Source organism: Castor canadensis, chromosome 12, assembly GCF_047511655.1.
Source record: "Castor canadensis chromosome 12, mCasCan1.hap1v2, whole genome shotgun sequence".
NCBI classification, from domain to species: Eukaryota; Metazoa; Chordata; class Mammalia; order Rodentia; family Castoridae; genus Castor; species Castor canadensis.
Window position 1 is genome coordinate 55,406,918 of NC_133397.1, and position 19,710 is coordinate 55,426,627.

Genomic DNA, 19,710 nt, shown 5'->3' on the forward strand with positions numbered 1-19,710 from the left:
GGGCAATTCTAAATATGAACAGGATGTTAAATGATACTTTGAAATTGTTAATTTTCTTAGGTATATTAATGAGACTGAAAAGGGTCCTTATATACGTAGGAAACCCAAAACTTAAAAGTGTTTGATGTTCCCACTGTAGAGGAGCTAATGCAGTAACCTTAAAGTGACAGAGGTCAACATGGGAAGGTGACCAGGAAGTAGTGAAGAGGTCAAGTAGAGATGAATCAATTCGGGTTTAATACACTTGTGCATGGAAGCAATGTTTGGAATCTCTCTGTATAGCTATCCTTATCTCAACTAGCAAAAACGCTTTGTCTTTCTTATTATTGCTTATGTCTTCTCTTCAACAAAACAGAAGGGCAGAACAGGTTCTGCCTGTAAGCGAGGGGGCATGAGGGGAGAGGTAGGGGGTGGGGGGCAGGGGGAAAGAAATGACTCAAACAATGTATGCACATATGAATATATGAATTAAGAGAGAATAAAAGAAAAGAAAAAAAGGGTCCTCGTGCTTAGAGTAAAAAAATGAAGTATTTAAAAGAGAAGTACGATGTAATCATCTGGAACTTATTTTAAATGATTCAGCAAAAAATACACACAAATAAAGCAAAAACAGCAAAATGTTTGAACCCGTCTAAGTGAAATATCTATCAGTGTTATATCTTCTTTTGTTTTTCTACATGTTTTAAATTTTTCACAGTAAATTTTGAAGGAGAACTTTATATATTGTCAAATATTAAGTAGTACAAAGTATCTAAGAAAAGAAAAAATATTCAAGTTGTAACTGTTACTTAATCTACCTCAAGATGGCATTACTGTACAACTTCAAATATGGAAAAAAACATATAAATAGATTTCAGTTGAAGTTTTTTGTTGCAGAAGGAAAATACAATATTTAGAAACTGGAAATATAAGGAGACAGTTGAGACTTAACACAAGCATTACCCAGACTGAAAAAACTTCTTCTCGTACTTCTACACTGTAAGTTATTGCTTATAGAGAACACTATATTACAAAACTATTTGCAGTCAACTCTGAATTATCCATGAGGTTGTCTATCACAGGTAAGGTAATAACAAAAGTCTTTTTTTTCATTTTAGCCTACTATTTTCAATCTAAACAAAACACCTTACTAGAAGGTTACACAGATATATTATCATTTTATTTCCCTTCTCCTATTTATCGTAAGTGGTATCTTACTTTAAATCTAAATTTGCCTGCCCTCTATCATGCTTCCATCATTCTATGGTCTCCTAACTGGTCTATCTAGTTCCAATCTAAACCACTCCATGAAGAGCTTTAGGATTAGTCTCCTGGAAGATTCTCATCCTGTCATCCTCCAATACTGTGGAAAAGGAGGGAAGGACACACAAGCCACTAAAAATGTCTCATATAGGTTTACATATACTCAAAATAATACAAAAATATAAATCCAAAATATACTTGACTTGTAAAACATTACTTGACTTTCTAAAATTTGACTCTAGATCTCTACCTTTCCTGAAACATAAAATAATATATTGCTAAGGAATATAGATCTGTCATCCATATTATTAGATCTGTCATGTATTAGTTGTATGACCTTTGACAACTTTCTTACCTTCACATGTCTCAGTGTTCTCATTTGCAGAATGGAATAACAATAGTATCTTCCTTGTAGAAATGTTGAAAGATTTAAATAACTATGTAAGCTCATGGCACAATAATTGATGTACAGTACACAATACATAATTGCAACTACTATCACCATCAATACTAATATCTTACTTAAAAAAAAAAAAAAAAAACAGGTCCTGTCTGCGGATTAGTATCAGTGGGAGGGGGGAGGATATAAGGAAAGGGTGTAGGAGGATGAATGTAATTGAAATATTATGTACTCATGTATGAAGATGGAAAAATGAGACATGTTGAAACTATTCCAGGAGTGGGAATAAAGGAGAATGATGGAGGGGGTGAATTCAACTATGATATATTATAAGAACTTGTAAATGTCACAATGTACCCCCAGTAAAACAATAATATGATAATAAAAAACAGCCAGTAAGCATTAACATTTGAACTGCACCATACAAAGTTTTTAAATCAATTTAAACTTCAAGATCCTGGGTCTCTTCTTTTGCTGTCCTTTTCTTTGTTTGGTCCTATTCCTGGTGTGGGAAGTAGGAAAAGGAAGGGAAAGAGTTGACAAAAGGTAGCAAATCAGTATGAGCTGAAATAATTTACTACTAGAAAAGTAACCAAAGAATAGAACAGTGGTTCTCCCTGTCATGCCTGTACAAAGGGAAGGGGGAAAGTATTGGAAACTGATGTTGAAGCTAAGGGAAAGCTGAGAAAGAAAGAATATCAAACCCAGGGATTATGAAGCACTTTAAGTTTATGCCTCATCTTTTTTTTTATTCATTTATTCATAGGTGCATACATTGTTTTTGAGATAAGAACAGGACTTAGGCAACTGAGCAAACTGACCTTTGCCTACTGAAGGTGTAGCTCAAGCAGTAAGAGCAGCTGCTTTGCAAGACCTGAGTTCAAACCCCAGTCCCGCCCTCACAAAAAAAACAATTAGTTGCCTCACATCCTCTACTCCTGGGCCCAATGCCCTTTCCTGGTAAGAGAAGGGAGAAAGAGATCAGCTAAGACTTGGGCAAAACTGGATTACTTCACTCCCACAACTAGTTCTCAGGGTTCTCTGAAGTCCTAGATCAAGAAGACAGTAAAAGTATATTATTAATGAAAAAAAAGGAAGGATGACAAGGAAGGAAACAATGTAAAAACAGTAAGAAAAAGTACATCATCACTAATATTTGAGTAAATACTATGAAGCTCATAATTACTTGATTTCCCTGAAATTATTTTGTTAGTCTTCAAAACAATCTAGTGAATGTATCAATGATCTCCACTATATGGTTCAAGAATAATTTGGTTTCCAAATATTTAGACAGCTAATTGTGAAGATGGGATTTGAATTCAGATCTTCTGAATCCAAATTTCATACCTCTGATTCTGTACTACACAACCTCTTCAGTTTAAAAAAGATCTAAATTATTTCACTACTACCTCCCACCTATTACAGCCACCCAATCTTTTCTAAATCAACTACTGATAGGTAATATTTATTCTCACAACTACTACTTATGGCTACCTTTTTTTTGAGACAGAGTCTCACCACGTAGCCTCAAACTCAAGATCCTCCTGCTTCAGCCTCCCAAGTGCTGGGATTATAGGCATACGCCACTAGGTCTAGCTATGTTTATCATCTATTAAATGGCAGGAATCATTAGTATCTAACTGTAGGAAGAATTATCTAAGACTAGGGCTCCTAGAAAACTATTCCTTAAAAAAAAAGATAATTTACTGTATTCTTCTAATCACTCAGCAGCAATGCAGGATAAACAGGCTACTCTGGACAATCATCTTAACACTTTCAACAGGAAGTACATTCTAAATTCCAAGTAACTGACTTACAAGTGATCTTTTATAACATATCTATTTGGGGGTTTTTTTGGTTTTGGTTTTCTGTTTTGTTGGTAAGACTGGGGTTTGAACTCAGGGCTTGGTGCTTGCAAAGCAGTCGCTCTATCATTTGCGCCACAGTCCATTTTGCTCTGGTTATTTTAGAGACTGGATCTCATGAACTATGTGCCTGGGCTGGCCTCAAACCCAGATCCTCTCAATCTCAGTCTCCCAAGTGTCTAAGGATTACAGGTGTGAGCCATAGCACCTGGCAACATGTCTATTTGTAATTTGAGAAGATGTGAGAAAAAAATTTTTTTTAAACTGGAGCTGGACAGGGAACTTTTCAAATAAATTTTGGATTTAAGTATAGTAAAAGAAAGAATCAATACTCACTGCTTTAAAAACAAACAAACAACAACAACAACAAAAACCTAGCAAACTTCATTTCCCCAATTTCAGAAGTAACTAAATATACAAGGAAAAAAAATCATACTACAATGTCCTTCCAAAGAAGATCAGCTTGGTAGAAATCAAAACAGGCTTTTATTTTGTTTCTTTGTTTATCATTGTAAAAACTCTTTCTCCATACCTTCTTACTCCTCTTTAGTCTTACCTTCAGTTGGGTTCTTGCTGTCTGCCTACAAAATTCCTCAAATATCTCATATTCTAAGAAGCACCTTCTATATTTCTAGAATTTTAAGAGCCAATTTCTGGTAAATGGTTTAGTTAAGCTTCTTTCATACAAACCAGATTCAACTAATAATATACTTATTTGAAAAAGTCTTCTAATCATAATTTCAAATTCTTAAATTTTTTTTAAATTGTGTATTAGATACATTATTGCTCACAATGATCTCAATAATGAAGCTAAAATGTAAACACCAATGGGCTTTCAAGAAATACTAACTAGGCTGTCACATAAGTACTTGCAAACTCATCTTGAGCATTAAAGAAGTATGGAAAAAGCTAAAGGAACACAGAAAATAGAATAAAATTGTAGTAATCTAAATTGCTTTTTCTTTACATCCCCATGTGACATTTATGAGAACTTCAGCCTTGCCAGAAACTCTGGATCCAAGTGCTTCCTAAAGTTTCTTATTTACTTTTGATTTAGTGATAATAACAATAAGAGATAATGTTGGTTAGGATAAAAATTATAACTATTTGTAGTATCAGATTTAAAATATTTCCAATGGCTTATAAAACAAGTGTAATTCATGACATTTTTATTGGGAATAAATATCCTCATTAAACAGTATATAATGCTATATAAATAATACATAATGTAAAACCTACATAATATTCAAAATAAAATCTTTTTTCCTAGAACTCATCAGAGACTTACAGCATTACAGCAGCTACTAAAATTAATTGAATTATAGGTCTAATTTGTCTTGAACATGTAAAAATTTCAGTGAAAACCCAAAATAGCTTGGATGCTTTTTTTACTCTTTGGGTCACTGATGTAACTGTATTGTTAGTGAAATTTTGTCAACCAAAGTGAACCAGATTAAAACACTGATATTGTGTTCTTGGTGGCCTAGTCAAAGATTAGCAAGTAAATCTTAAAATCACTCATTCAATGTTATTGAAGAATAACTACATCTCAAATATGTACACCATTAGATGATTATTTAAAAATAAAAATAAAGTTAAAATCTGCACAATCTATTCTACTTTGAAAATAACTGCTAAAAGAGATCATGTATTAACATATTCCTAAGAACAAGAATGACACTTGGATTTATCCACTGTCTAGATATATCTAGATCCCTAAGAGCAAGATCTACAAATAATCTAAACAAATAATAAATGTAAGAAATAAGATACAAGAATAAAAATGGTGCTTTCAAGGAATTTTCATTTTAGGGAAAATAAAGCAAGGTAGATAGAAACATCTGCATTATATCAGTAAATGGTTCAAGAATGAAAATGTTAAATGTTAGTTTAAGGAAAAAGTAAGTAAGTGTAAGGCTCATTATTACTATAACCAAGCCAGTAATAAATTACTATTTTACTTAATTATTGCTTGGAATTATCTCTACATCTCTCCCTACTGTTTGGGTCTTAGCCGGTTCTGCTTTACTAGCTTCTCTACTTAACCTAAATCCCATGGTCAATTACTTCACAATCTCCTTTGCATCTTCTATTCTCTCCCATCATCCATTTTCAACACAATCTGACTTAGCTTTACTCCTAGCAGAACACTGCCAGACAAAACTTTAAGACATGCTGATTACAAATTTATGCGCTTCCATCTCAGGTAAGCCCCTGATGTTGCTCAGCAACCCTTTTGTTCATCTTGAAACACTTCTTTCCTGATCCCCACATCATCACTTTCCTCATCTCCTCTCCCCTAGTCTACCTCCATTGACCCTATGGTTAAAAGTAACTTAAAGGGCTGGTGGAATGGCTCAAGTGGTAGAACACCTGTGTAGGAAGCTGAGGCCCTAAGTTCAAACCCCAGCACTGCCAAAAAATAAAAATTAAAAAAAGACACAGTCTTTTTTTTTTTAATTATTCATTTATTCACATGTGCATACATTGTTTGGGTGATTTCTCCCCCCAACCCCCTCTCCTACCCTTCCCCCGCCCCCCCTCAGTTCCAGGCAGGTCCTGTTATTCCCTTATTACTAATTTTGTTGAATAAAAGACACAAGCAAGGACACAGTGTTAAAAAAAAAAAAAGTAACAAAAAAAAGTTCTTACATGATTTTTCTCTCCATATTGCAAATGTACCTTATTCTCAACATACACAACTCCCAACTTTCTAAGGTAGACTGTAGGCATCTGTTCTTTTCAGGGTTAACCCCCTGACTAACTGTTCTTGACCTCACCTCTTTCCACTTCATCTGGGACCTTATTCTATTAATTATTCCCTGACACTCCTATCTTCAATCTCTACATCAGCCCACCAAAGAAGAGAAGAACAAAAGGACGAGAAGGAAGAAAGGAAGGGAGGGAGGGAGGGAGGGAGGAAGGAAGGGAGGAAGGAAGGGAGGGAGGAAGGAAGGACGAGACGGAAAGAAAGGAAGGAAGGAAGGACGAGAAGGAAGGGAGGGAGGAAGGAAAGGAGGGAGGAAGGAAGGATGAGAAGGAAGGAAGGAAGGAAGGATGAGAAGGAAGGGAGGGAGGAAGGCTCAAGTATCAAATTAAAATTCTTTCCTTCAATTCTGTCTCTTTTGTCCCTAACAAAATGTCTTCCATTTTCACTATTCACTTGGCTCAAGAAAATCAAAAATGATCTGTTTTCTAAATCCAGTAATCTATATATAATCTTCATCTAACCTGACCTCACTGCCCTCAAAAGTCAATAAAGGCAATAAAATAGAGGGATGAAAAAGTTCGAAAATTACCATTTGTACTTCTCCAAGGTAATGACTGATTCATGCAAGGATCATTAATGAACACCAAAACCATTGATTAAAAGGTAGTTAGGGAACAGGATATTTAATTGTCCATAAAGTACCACCCTATCTATCAGTTATATATTAATTAAAAAATACAGAGATCTGCCAGTCCCCACCTTTATCAAGCGACCAAGCTTGCATTACCAAAACTAGGGCTGTCTGACATAGTGCACCTCCTGATACACATTATAATACAGCAGTAGAGATACACATTATCTGTGTGGTGGTCTTGTCAGAAATGTCTGACTAGAATCTAATATGAGAAAAGAGAACAATTAAGAATGTGGAGCATACTCTAGGGCAAATGGACTCTACATTTTCCAGAGGAACCTAAAGAACAGAGAGAGGCAGTGGGTTTAGTCTAGATTGGGAGAGATTTATATAGACATAACAAACAAATGCGATGCATGAACTTTGACTGAATTCTGGAGTAGGGAGGACTATAAAGATTTTGGGAGCAAATTTAAATAACATATGTCAAATAATGCCAAATAATGTTGTTAAGTAAATGTTATAACTGAATAGAAGAATGTCTTTGTAAATGGAAGATACATGCTTAAGGATGAGGAGGACCATCTACAACCTCTGTCTAGGTTTTGTAGACACATTTCTAGAGAAATGTGTGTGGCATGTGCGTGTGTGTATGTGATTAGGTGTTTACTTTTCTTTCAGCTAGTCTATAGACTTAAATAATAAAAGAACCAACACATAAATAAGAAGAATAAAAAAAGAGACAGACCACAGAAACAAACACTGGCTTAGGGTGAAAGGCTGAAAGAAGATTTGCCAAGCCAATGGCCCCTGAAAACAGGCAGGAGTAGCAATACTGATCTCAGACAAAGCACACTTCAAACTTACATTGATCAAATGAGATAAAGAAAGACACTTCATACTAGTAAAAGGGGAAATATACCAAAAGGAAATAACAATTATCAACCTATATGCACCCAATCTCAGTACACCAAATTTCATCAAACATACTTTAAAGGACTTAAAAGCACATACAGACTCCAAGTGGTAGTGGGAGACTTTAATAACCCTCTATTACTAATAGATAGGTCATCCAAACAAAAAATCAATAAAGAAATTCTAGAACTAAATCACACCACACATCAAATGGACCTAGTTGATGGCTACAGAATATTTCATCCAACATCCACACAATATACATTCTTCTCAGCAGCCCATGGAACTTTCTCCAAAATTGATCATATCTCAGGGCACAAAGCAAGCCTCAGCAAATATAAGAAAATAGAAATAATCCCATGCATCTGTCTGATCACAATGCATTAAAACTAGAACTCAACAACAAAAACAACAGCAGAAAATAACTGGAAGCTGAACAACACATTGTTCAATGATCAGTGGGTCATCAATGAAATAAAAGAGGAAATTAAAAGGTTCCTGGAAGTTAATAAAAATGAAAACACAACCTACCAGAACCTATGGGACACAGCAAAGGCAGTCCTAAGAGGAAAGTTTATAGCCATGGGTGCATATATTAAAAACACAGAAAGATCTCAAATAAATAATCTAATGCTACATCTCAAACTCATAGAAAAACAACAAGCTAAACCCAAAACAAGCAGAAGAAGAGAAATAATAAAAATAAAGGCCGAAATTAATGAAACAGAGACCAAAAAAATCCATACAAAGAATCATCGAAACAAAAAGCTGGTTCTTTGAAAAAATAAACAAGATTGACAGACCCCTGGCAAATCTGACTAAAATGAGGAGGGAAAAAACCCAAATCAATAAAATCAGAAACGCAAAAGGGGAGATAACAACAAACACCACAGAAATCCAGGGAATCACCAGCGACTACTTTGAGAAACTATATTCCAATAAATTTGAAAATTTTGAAGAAATGGACAAATTTCTAGATACTTATGACCATCCAAAACTGAACCAAAAGGATATTAGCCACCTAAATAGATCTATAACATGAAATGAAATTGAAGCAGCAATAAAGAATCTCCCAAAAAAGAAAAGTCCAGGACCTAATGGATTCTCTGCTGAATACTATCAGACCTTTAAAGAAGAATAAACTTTTCCATGAAATAGAAAGGGAAGGAATACTGCCTAACACATTCTATGAAGCCAGTATTATACTCATCCCAAAACCAGACAAAGACACCTCCAAAAAGAACTATAGACCAATCTCCTTAATGAACATCAGTGCAAAAATCCTCAATAAAATAATGGCAAACTGAATCCAACAACATATCAGGAAGATCATTCACCACGACCAAGTGAGCTTCATTCCAGGGATGCAGGGGTGGTTCAACATAGGCAAATGTAGTACAGCACATTAACAGAAGCAAAAACAAAAACCACTTGATCATCTCAATAGATGCAGAAAAAGCCTTTGATAAGATTCAACACCAGTTCATGATAAAAGCTCTAAGAAAACAGGAATAGAAGGAATGTACCTCAGTATTATATATGACAAACCTATAGCCAACATCAAACTTAATGAAGAAAAACTGAAACCATTTCCCCTAAAATCAGGAGTGAGACAAGGGTGCCCACTCTCCCCACTCCTATTCAACATAGTCCTAGAATTCCTAGTCAGAGCAATAAGGCAAGAAGAAATAAAAGGAATACAAATAGGTAAAGAAACTGTCATAATATCCCTATTTGCAGACAATATGATGCTATACCTCAAACACCCAAAAAACTCTACCCAAAAATTCCTAGACACCATAAACAGCTCAGCAATATGGCAGGATACAAAATCAACTTAAAAAAATCATTAGCTTTTCTATGTACCAACAATGAACAAATTGAGAAGGAATATATGAAAACAATTTCATTTACAATAGCCTCAAAAAAAAAAAATCAAATACCTAGGAGTAAACTTAACGAAGGATGTGAATGACTTCTACAAGGAGTACTAAACCTCTGAAAGAAAGAGATTGAGGAAGACTGCAGAAGGTGGAAAGATCTCCCATGCTCATGGATTGGTAGAATCAACATAGTAAAAATGGCTATACTACCAAAAGCAATCTACATTCCCATCAAAATCCCAATGACATTCACCACAAAGATTGAAAAATCTACCCTAAAGTTCATTTGGAAACACAAGAGACCTCGAATAGCCAAGGCAATACTTACCAAAAAAGAGCAATGCCGTAGGTATCACAATACCTGGTTTCAAACTATATTACAAAGCAGTAACAATAAAAACAGCATGGTACTGGCACAAAAACAGATATGAACACCAGTGGAACAGAACAGAGGACCCAGATATGAATTCACACAGCTATGCCCACCTTATTTTTGACAAAGGTGCCAAAAACATATGATGGAAAATAGCCTCTTCAACAAATGTTGCTGGGAAAAGTGGTTATCTGCCTACAGAAAACTGAAACTTGATCCATGTCTATCACCCTGTACTAGTATCAACTCAAAATGGATTAACGACCTTAATATCAGACCTAACACTGAAGCTAAAACAGAAGAGAGCAAGGAATACTCTGGAAGAATAATTATAGGCAAAGACTTTCTCAATAGAACCCCAGCAGCCCGGCAACTAAGAGAAAGGATGGACAAATGAAATTAAAAAGCTTCTGCACAACAAAAGAAATGGTCTCTAAACTGAAGAGACCACCCACAGAGTGGGAGAAAATATGTGCTAGCTATACACCAGACAAAGGACTGATAACCAGAATATACAGGGAGCTCAAAAAACTAAACTCCCCCAAAATCCATGAACCAATAAAGAAATGGGCAACTGAACTAAACAGAACTTTTTCAAAGGAAAAAATTCAAATGGCCAAAAAACATATGAAAAAATGCTCACCATCTCTGGACATAAAGGAAATGCTAATGAAAACTACAGTAAGACTCCACCTCAGCCCTGTTAGAATAGCTATCATCAAAAACACCACCAAGGTACAGCGCTTGCCTAGCATGCCTGAGGCCCTGGGTTCGATCCCAGCACCAAAAAAGAAAAAGACAAAAAAAAAACACCACCAACAACAGGTGTTAGAGAGGATCTGAGGAAAAAGGAACCCTCGTACACTGCTGGCGGGAATGCAAGCTAGTGCAACCACTCTGGAAAACAATTTGGAGATTTTTTAAAAATCTAAATATAGATCTGCCATATGATCCAGTAATCCTACTCCTAGGGATATACCCAAAGGAATGTGACTCAGGTTACTCCAGAGGCACCTACACACATTTATTGCAGCACTATTCACAATAGCCAAGTTATGGAAACAGTCAAGAGGCGCCACTACTGACGAATGGATTAAGAAAATGTGGTATTTATACACAATGGAATTTTACCCAGCCATGAAGAAGAATGAAATCTTGTCAATCGCAAGTAAATGGTGGAACTGGAGAATATCATCTTAAGCGAAGTTAGCCAGGCTCAGAAGGCCAAAAATCGTATGTTCTCTCTCATATGTAGACTTTAGACCTAAAACAAATGCAGTAATATTATTGGACATGGGTCACACGCCAAGGGGAGAACACATACAGGAGGAATAGGGAAAGGCAGGAAACCCAAAACCTGAAAGTGTTTGATGTGCCCACTGTAGAGAAGCTAATATAGTAATCTTAAACTGACAGAGGTCACTATGGGAAGGTGACCCAGAAGTAGTGAAGAGGTCTGGTAGAGATGAACCAGTTCGGGTTGTAATACACATGTGCATGGAAGAGACCATGTATACATGTATAGCTATCCTTATCTCAAACGAGCAAAAACGCTATGCCTTTCTTATTGTTGCTTATGTCTTTTCTTCAACAAAACTAGAGAAGAGGACAAAAGCGAGGGAGTGAGGGGAAAGAGAGTGGGGGGGGGCAGGGGAAGAAGAGATGGTCCAAAAAACGTATGCACATATGAATAAATAAATAAATAAACCAAAAAGAGAGCGACAAACAGACAGACAGACCAACAGGGAAGAGGCAGGTAGAAATAAAGAGTCAAAAGTGTGACCTATAGGGGGAAAAAAAAAAGATGAGATTTGTGTAAATATATACATATATTAATTTAACACTTATCTCACTTCTTTCTTGGCAATTGAAGTTACCAGAAAAAAAATCACTCTGGCTAAAGAAGATACTACCATATGTTTATTTGTAATTTCAATTGCAGTAATAACCAACAACTCAAACATAATGGTATTTAAATTTGTAGTAATATAAGACTGCCATTTTGAGAGGGAAAAAGAAACTTTTCTTCAGATTAGAAGACAGACTAAAGAAATCTATGTCATAGATTTCCTTTTATTTTCCCCTCAACAGGTCTCCCTCTGCAAAGAAGAAGTTGCTAGATAATTTGAAGTATTAATCTAATCTACTAAGCAATGCCCACTGAGAGTTATTTTCCCACCCAGTGGAAGTCAAGAACACTAGCTAATGTCCTTACCATAATCATACAAACCACAGGTTTACAACAGTATTATTGACATTTTGAGTCAGACAATTCTTTCTTGTGTAGGTGGAGTATGCCCTGTGCATTGTACACTATTTAGCAACACCTAAATGGCAGTAGCAACCCCCATCCCCTTCAGTTGTGACAACCAAAAACATCTCCAGAAATTGACAAAGGTCCCTTGAAGGTCAAAATCACCCTTGGAGAACCATTGTTTTAGACATTAGGCTCCTAAATATTTGAAAAAGGAAACTTTCAAATTAGTCCTGTTAATTAAAATTTGTTCTTAAATTTTGGATTTTTAAAAATCCAATGTTAACAGTACAAGAAAATATCCAAATAACATGTTTGCCAATCCTCAATTTAGAAGATTTTCTACCATGGATTTCATCTCTGTCCATACCAAAGTCAGCCATTTGTTCCAAAATTGGAGAAATGTCAAGTTCTTCCCCAGCTCTCCTAGTAAAATGTCAAATACCTGCATACAACAAGAGTCTGAACAGTTCTAACACCCAACTCATCCCCACACTCCCCACAATCTCCAATTCTTACTTTACATGACCATATTGTTATTTGGAAACCATTCAATCTATATATTTCAGCTCCTTTCCTTCAGATTTCTTCATTTGGTTCCTGCTATTTGTGAGGCAAGGAGAAGTAAACACAAGACCTTTAAGGTCTTTTCAATCCTGATAGTCTAAGTATCGAATGGCAAAAATACTCCTCTGACTTACCTACTGACTCCCAGATGACCTCTTGAGGTCACTGAAGCCATTCATACTAATTTTTTTTCATCCAATCTGTATGCTGATACAACCAAATAGTGTATCAGTTGTTTACAATATCCCTTTTAATACAAATGTTCAGCTGCCTATTCCGTGACCCAAATAAAAAAAAAAGTTAAACATGTAAGTAAATTTTAAAAGAATAACTTTTCAAGCTATGAGTCCATACCATTCATATCAAAGTCCCACATTAGGTAAATATTGAGATAGAAAGTAAATTAATGGTTGTCTAGAGACAAGGGGTAGGCAGGGAGAATGTGAGTAACTGCTGATGGGCACAAGAGTGACTTGGGAAGCAAGACCTGAGGAAAATGTTCTAAACTTAGATTATGGTGATGGTCTCATGACTGAGTAAACATTCTAAACAGTGGGCTAGGGATATAGCTCAGGAGAAGAGCCCCTTGCCTAGCATGCTTGAGACCCTGGATTTCATCCTCAGCGTGGCTGAAAAAAATATGTAAATTAAAGATCACTGAACTGTATACTTTGAATGGATGTACTTTATGGTGTGTTAATTATAATTAAATAAAGCTGTCTTTAAAAAGAAAAAAGGAATTTTAATCAACTTTAATGGATAGGAAAAGGCGAGTGATTAAGAGCAAATTCTGCAGTTTGCCATTTCCTGGGTTATATGATCTGAATTTTGACATAAAAACTTAATTATCTTATTTGAAATAAATTCTAACTGTTCCAGAAAACATAAAATTTCCAAATTTAATCACCTTTTCCTGGTAAATGTTGGATTTCATCAGTCATAATTTTGAAAACAATGGAAAAACATTTCAGAAAGCCAAACACTAATAGTAATATCTCTATGAGAACAAAACATATGACTATCATTGAGTGCTGTGGCTCATTTCTATAATCCTAGCTACTTGGGAGGCTGAGATGAGGAAGATAAGAGTTTCGAGGCTAGCCCGGGCAAATACTTTGCGAGACCCCCATCTCCAAAATAACCAGAGCAAAATGGACTGGAGGCGTAGTTCAAGGTGTAGAGTGCTTGCTTTCAAGGGCAAAGCCCTTAGTTCAAACCCCAATCCTCCCCCCACACACAAAAAAAGTACTAATATCCACAACCACAAAACATGGAAAAACTTTATAGTTTTACTATGAACAAGCTGACTGCAATAATTCTAGTTACCAGAACATGATTTTAAAATAGCTAAATCGTAATAAAATTGCCAACATCTAATCCCCTAAACCACAACTACCAATTGCACCCAGTGATCATTTTTACAAATCTATCATGGTTCAATCACTGTGAACTACCGACGCCCACTTCTAGGAAACCAGACTCACCTAACACAAATACAAACAAACCAATCCCATCATTCCGTCTGTTCCCCCTCCACAGCTGAGAAATCATGTAGGCTCTCCAGGCACTTTTCCAATTAGAACTCCCCCATCTTACTTATAAAAGTCAATGTCCATCAAAATCTGCAGCCTAAGTCATCACACACTTCCTCGCACACTAATAATGAATCCGATATCACTTGCCCAATAAGCATCAAGACTTCCCTGGATTTGACAAACCGGAAACAGAGCCAATCAGAAACAAAAACACTCCGAACAATTTAATTCTTCGAAAGTAAGAGGAGCCTCTGTAAAGACCAAAATACATAAATAAATAAAGCTGGGTTAAAAGGGAAAATTTTTTGAAAAAGGATCTTTTTTTTTTTTTTTGGCAACTCTAGTGGGCCAAAATCCTAAAAATACCATCCTGCACAACACATGGACAAACCAAGCGGCTAATTATAATGGTCAGGCAAAAGTTCCCGAGCAGCGACAGGAGGGCAGGGACAGCCTGCCTTTGTATTTGTGCAGAGACAGAAGGAGGCACAACCGGAGGAAATTAATTATTAAACTAAAATGTCATACTGCACAACACCGTGCTGTTCTTTGGGACAGTCTTCCCCAGTGGGGACAATTCTGCTTTTTTAAAATTATCCCGGGGCTACGGGCCGGGCTGGAAGGAAAGTTTGGGGTCGGCGCGCTGGGGGAGTGGAGAAGTTCCCGAGCCGGGCTCCGAGCGGCGACCGTCGCCGGAGACGGATGAAGCCCGGCTGCGGGCCGGATCCGGGAGGGCGAGTGGCAGGAAAGGAAAGGAAAGGAAAGGAAGGGAGGGGGGCGGCGGGGAAATGGACGCCCGGCCCCGGCGGCCGGCCCGCGGGGCTGGGGCCCGGGGAGGACACCAGGGGGTGGGGTGGGGTCGCGGTCCTCCTCCCCGCCGCGGACGGTGACCCGACACCTACCTGCGGGTCCCGGGCGGCCGTCCCACACGGGGCCTAGTGCATGGCCGCCGCCTCCAGCCTTCGCCGGCGCGCCGAGGCTGCTGCTCCGCGGCGGGGCCGAGCCCAGGCCCGAGCCCGGCTGCCCGCGTCCGCGCCGCGCCGGCTGGCCCGTCGGCCCGGGAGCGCAGGGCCGCCCTAGGGAGCCCGGCTCCGCTCGGGAGTACGAGGCGGCAGCGGCGGCTCCCTCACGTCTCTCCCGGGCGTCCTGTCAGCCAGCAGTTTCCCCCGGGTCCGCAGCGCCGCCTCCGCCGCTGCTGCCACCGCCTCTCCCACATCCCCGGCCTCCAGGGGAGCCGCCGCCGCCGCGCCGCGACCACGGCCTTCCGCGCCTCTGCTCCTCGCGCTACCGCTCCCCCTCACGCTGCCGGCCGGGCCCGGCTGGGTCCGGGGAGACCGCGCCGGAGGCTGCCGCGAGCCCGCTGCGGCCCCCGGCCCACAATCCACCGCGCGGCTCTGCCGGGGCGGGAGGGCCGCGGCCCGGGCCGGGGGGCGGGGGGCGCCGCCACCTCAGGAAGAGGGGTCGGGGCGGCCCCGGCAGGCGGTCGGAAGGGCGGGGACACCCCGCGCGGCTCCTCTGCGCTTCCTCTAATCGCCCGGCTCCAGTCCGCTTTCCCCACGACCCTGCCCCCCACCGAGGGTTCCCTGCAGCACCCAGGTGCCGCCTTCCGGGACCCGAACCCCCAGCCTGGCCCTCGCCCACCCCAGGCCAACTGACTCCAACACCTGTGAAAGCAGACGCTTGCACAGACTCCCAGTCCCTGCCGTGCAAAGGTGGAAGGTCACCCCCAAGAACCCAGTGGACTCAAGGTAGTACGTTGAGGCCTTTCCAAGCCTCCCCAAGTTCCAGGCCTTCCTCCCCTGCAGGGACCCATCATCCTGGCCTGGCGCTGAAACCAGTTATTCTGGTAGTTTTGAAGACTGACTAACTTGAGTATTTATGTGTTTATCATTCATGCCTCCTAATTCTGACTCTTAACAGTGTTCCAATTCAGCCTGACTTCAGGAGACTTGAGAATCTTAAACTAATAAAATACAGCCCGCAAAAAGAAAGGGAATGTCTTAGAATTATTTTTAAGTCTTCAGTGGCTAACTAGGAGGCTGAGGCAAGAGGATTCCAAAATCTAGGCCAGCCTGGGCTAAAGAACAAGACCCTATCTCAAAAAAAAAAAAACAAAAAAGTCCTCAGTATTTAAGTATTTATGTCTTAATTTCAGGAAGACTTTATTCTATTTTGAAACTACTTTTTTACCTAAAAATGAGTTTCAAGCATTTATAAGACACTCAGCAAGTTTTAACAAATCAAAAATGAAAATGTAACTTGGAAGTTAAAAAAAAAAAAACTGATGCAAGTTTCACTTCTAAGAAGTCACTTTGAAAACTGCAAACACAACTTACCAAAGGGGTAAAGGTAAAGGTGAGGAAAGAGGACTAAGAAAAGAAAGGAAATAACAAAAGTAGTGGAAAGGAAATTGTTACATTATTTTTTTCTGATTCAGTTCTTTACAAGTAAGAAAAACCTCAATATGAAACAAATGTAACATAAAATAATAAAGAAGTCCTCTTAAATTCCTGACTTCTTATAAAACCAAGTGAGTTTACACAGAAGCAGAGTGGGATGATGATTTACCAGACCAAGGGGTGTGGGAGACAGGAACGGGGAGATAGTCAAATGGATGGTTTCAGTTAGACAAAAGGGGTAAATTTTACTGGTCTGTTGCACAACAATGTGTATTTCACTGTATAAATGTGTATTTGCTAAGGAGTAGATTGTAAATTAGTTTGTTTTAATCATTCTACAAGATGTGTATAGAGACATTTTATCACACTTATCCCATAAATTTATACAATTATTTGTCAGGTTTTTAAAAATTTAAAACAGATGAAAATATTAAGGAGAGGATTAGCCAAATTTAATCTAAGGTCAAAGACGAAAACAATTTTACCTTATGACTAGAATCAGTTCATAGATTATAATAAGAAATGGATTTATCAAGTTCCTGTATTTTAATCCCGCTTCAGGAAGTCAACGGCAGTTGAAAAGCTGCCTTTAGCCTGGCAAGTTTGGCCTTTTAATATGTGTTTATACTTCACCTTGTTCCAAAAAAGACTCCAAGTTCTAGCTTGCGCTTGGATTGATAGTCATTGGGCGGTTCCCAGACACTAGAACAAGACAGACAGGTTTGCTTCCTGGTTATCTACCTGTTGATAACATGCCATAGGAAGAAAATACACATTGAGCTGGGCGTCAGTGGCTCATGCCTGTAATCCTAGCTACTCAGTAGGCGAAGATCAGGAGGATCAAGTTTGGAAGCCACCCCAGGCAAACAGCTCAAGAGTCCCTATCTCAAAAATACCCCACACAAAGAAGGGCTGGTGGAGTGGCTCAAGGTGTAGGCCCTGAGTTCAAATCCCAGCATCAAAAAAAAGAAAATACACATTGAGTATTGTGCTTAGTTCCTTTAGGGATCCAGCATGATATTTACTTTTACTTTTTCACAGAACAATTCATAATCTGGAATCTAAACAACAAAGAAAACTCCACTGATCAGATTTGCAAAACAATTTATTGATTTAATGTAAATCAATAAATTTCAATATAAGAGGTCCAACTCTTATTACTTGAGTCTTTTCAATATTAGGCATGCCAAATTATAAATATGTGTAGATATATTATTAGTGTTCATTTCTATAAATCAAGATGACAGAAAATTAAGAAAACCTGATAGAAAAGTCTATCATTGACCTCAAAAGAAATATGAAGAACATAGTTAGCTGGCACATTACTAACACTATACTTGGCATGTTAAGAATAAGATGAAGCCAGGTATGGTGGTACCCCCATTACTCCAGCAGTTGGGAGTCAGAGGCAGGAGGATGAGAGGTTCAAGGCCAGCCTGAGCCACATAGTAGCCCCATCTCAAAAAAAAGAAGGGAAAAAAAAACAAAAACAAGGACTAGGGACTTAGCTCAGTGGTAGAGTGCTTGCCCAGCATGTGCTAATCCCCAGCACCATACACACACACACACACACACACACAAAATCATGCAAGGGAGAATAGCAAGTTTTCTAATGCCAAAATACCTATAAAAGGCATACGCATATGTTTACTGTATGTTCAGTGCACATTTGTGCGTATGGCAATAGTAAAGTTAACATTTCTACTCAATGAACACTGCCATTTTTAAGGACTCATTTGACAGAAACTATACATTTGTGTGCCAATATAAATACAGAGGGACAAGTAGGTATTGTACAAGGAGCAAGAGGAAAATTAAGATATGAGTACTAACCCCTATTTTTTTTACAATAACAAACTTTGAATCTGAGTTTCTACTCATCCAAGTTCTCTAACCTACACTTCAGCCAAATATATGTAAATACGTTGTGTGTTTAGTATAAATAAATTATCTTTGGTAAGCAAAATCCACATGTAGTCATGAACTGAAAATATTATGCTAATAGTTGTTTATCAGGATTTGCTTTTATGACCCAACGACCTGAATTATGTCATCCATCAATTTAGCAATTATTAAATTTTAAAATCTTAATTTATAACAGTATGACTCTAATCTGAAACTATGTTTTAATGATTTCTCATAGCCAATGTAGTACTATCTTTTTTTTTTTTTTTCAGTGCTATGATTCAGCCAGGGCCTTCTACATGCTAGGTAAACAGTCTACCAGGACTATCGTATGTACAGAAACTTTCCAAATTGTGTTGAGTATAACATAAGATGTTAAAACTAAATGTGCATATAAGCAGGCACCACTATGGATTTTATAATATTCCACTTGATAACAGCACTCAATAATTACAAGTTTCAACATACCATCTGGTTTTCTCTTCTGTGTCAGCTGCTTGATTACTGTGGAGCAATTATTTAACTCTGTCAAATTTCTCTGTTGCCTTTCCCTTTGGCTCTAATATTCCAAATTTCTATTTTGATTATGATAATAAAAGCAGCTAGCATTTACTCAGAATTTACAGCACTCCAAGCATAGGGAAAACCAAGATAGTGTGGTGGATTCATTTTCTATTGGTGTATCCAAATTACCACTAACTTAGCAGTTTAGAGGGACACATTTATTATGTCATAGTTTCTGTGGATCAGAAGTCTGGGCACAGCCTAGCTTGTCTCCTTCTTAAGATCTCGTAAAGCTGTATCAAAGCACCAGTCAGGCTGGTTCTTATCTGAAAGCTTGACTATGGAAAAATCCCCTTCCAAGCTCACTCTTGTTATTGGCAGAACTCATTTTCCTGCACGTGCAGGACCAAGCCCTGACTTCTTGCTGACTGGAAGCTGCCCTCAACTCCTAGAAGCCACCTGCAGATCCTCAACCCGTGAGTGTTCCTAACAGCAAGCCAATGAGGAGTGTCTCTAATATTTCT

At 38.4% G+C, this 19,710-nt stretch overlaps 1 protein-coding gene across 5 annotated transcripts in view; it reads right to left on the reverse strand.

Annotated features, from left to right (window-relative positions):
* The window catches only part of Vps54 (VPS54 subunit of GARP complex), an 85,248-nt gene extending 69,781 nt beyond the window's left edge, over nucleotides 1-15,467 (reverse strand). For 3 of the 5 annotated variants that reach the window (XR_012439709.1, XM_020161696.2, XM_020161694.2), the window contains exon 1: nucleotides 15,281-15,467. The gene's annotated coding sequence lies outside the window, so the exon portion shown is untranslated. Of the gene's footprint in view, nucleotides 1-11,153; nucleotides 11,977-15,280 lie in introns of those variants that run through there. The other 2 variants (XM_074049848.1, XM_020161695.2) reach the window with 2 other exon arrangements.
* Nucleotides 15,468-19,710: the final 4,243 nt, after the last annotated feature.